The 1,836-nt window shown below is 39.1% G+C and overlaps 1 pseudogene; it reads left to right on the forward strand.

Annotated features, from left to right (window-relative positions):
• The first annotated feature begins 711 nt into the window (after positions 1-711).
• Positions 712-1,471, forward strand: LOC113247701 (40S ribosomal protein S6-like; annotated as a pseudogene).
• Positions 1,472-1,836: the final 365 nt, after the last annotated feature.

The raw sequence follows: 1,836 nt of genomic DNA on the forward strand, positions 1-1,836 counted from the left end.
TTAATAACTATACTTTTAATGACAAATTTCATTAATCCCCTTATTTACTATACATTTATTGAATACAGACTATATTCTAAGTAATGGACCAAATGATATATTTAGTCCCTGAACTCAGGTAGCTTACCAGCAGGTAAGCCAGAGAAAAACAATGTGCTGAGTGGTCTGGTGGAGAAATTTATGACAAATTTGCTGCTAAGACAACCTGAGGAAGGGGCCTTCTAAGTCGGATTGAGAGAATCTTGAAGGTTGTTCCAAAAAATACTGCTTGAGGTGAGATTAAAGATAAATAAAAGCTGTTTTACTTTAAAAAGGCAAAGGCAGAAAAGTGTTAGAGAACAAAATTTGATTTTACAAGAACATATTGACTATATTTGGACCTGGCTGTTATCATGTATGTGTGCCACGGTAAGAAATTTGAATCACATTTTACAGACTGTGGCAGCCCTTGAGATAGGAAGCATCAAGAACGATTTCAAATTACCATCTTAGAAAGATCAGATTGTCTTATGGAAGACAGACTGGGGAGGGCAGGATGGAGAGAATGAATCAGAATTGCTATGGTTCAAATGAGTAATGAGGAAGGTCTGAAGTAAGCCAGTGGCAATAGGGACAGAAAGGGTGAAAATGGGACTAAAATATGAGATTTAATTAAAAAGCATTAATGTTGCTTTTTTTCGTGGTGCCACAGAGACAGAAGGCTGCTTCAGGATGAAGCTGAACATCTTTTTCCCAGCTACCGGCTGCCAGAAACTCATTGAACTGGACAGTAAACATAAACTTCCTACTTTTCTGAGAAGCATATGGCCACAGAAGTTGCTGCTGACGCTCTGGGTGAAGAATCAAAGGGTTACATGGTCCAAATCAGTGGTGGCAATGATGTACAGGTGAGAATGATAAACAAGGCTTCCCATGAAGCAGAGTGTCTTAACCCATGGCTGTGCCTGCGGGCTGCTGAGTAAGGGGCATTCCTGCTACAGACCAAAGAGGATTAGAGAAAGAAAGTGCAAATCTGTTCGGGGTTGCACTGTGGATGCTAATCTCAGTGTTCTCAACTTGGTCATTGTAAGAAAAGGGGAAAAGGATATTCCTCAACTCACTGATACTATTGTGACTTTTGGGCCCAGGGCCCAAAAGAGCTAACAGAATATGCAAACTTCTCAATCTCTCCAAAGAGTACGATGTCTGCCAGTATTTTGTGAGAAAGCCCCTAAACAAAAAAAGTAAGAAACCTAGAACCAAAGTGCCCAAGATTAAGCATCTCATTACTCCCCATGTCCTCCAACACACACATCGATGTACTGCTTTGAAGAAACAGTGTACTGAGAAAAATAAGAAAGAGGCTGCAGAATATGCTAAACTTTTGGTCAAGAGAATGGAGGCCAAAGAAAACTCCAGGAACAGATGGCCAAGAGACGAGGCTGTCCTCTCTGAGAGTTCTACCTCTATGTCTGAATCTAGTCAAAAATAAGATCTTCTAAGAGAAACAATAACTAAGATTAGACATCTACATAAATAAACAAATAGTATTAACACTTATTCCCAAAAAAGTATGAGAATGAAAGGAGAGTTGACAGTTGACTGCGGGGTCCATTGTAACAGCGTGTGTGCCGTAAATTGAGAGAAGAAACACAGAAAGAAAAGCACTCAGTGGAGAGGAAGAAAGTCAGTGGTTTCAGTTTTAGAAATGCTGAGTCTGAGGAATACATAGGATGTCTAAAAGCTCCTTTTATATATGATTCTAGAAGGCATGAAAAAAATACTGGATAGAAATATAAATTTGGGCTCATCATTATAAACTAGTAGATTAAAGAAAGTGGACATGAGTAAGTCTAA

Source organism: Ursus arctos, unplaced genomic scaffold, assembly GCF_023065955.2.
Source record: "Ursus arctos isolate Adak ecotype North America unplaced genomic scaffold, UrsArc2.0 scaffold_27, whole genome shotgun sequence".
Taxonomy (NCBI): Eukaryota; Metazoa; Chordata; class Mammalia; order Carnivora; family Ursidae; genus Ursus; species Ursus arctos.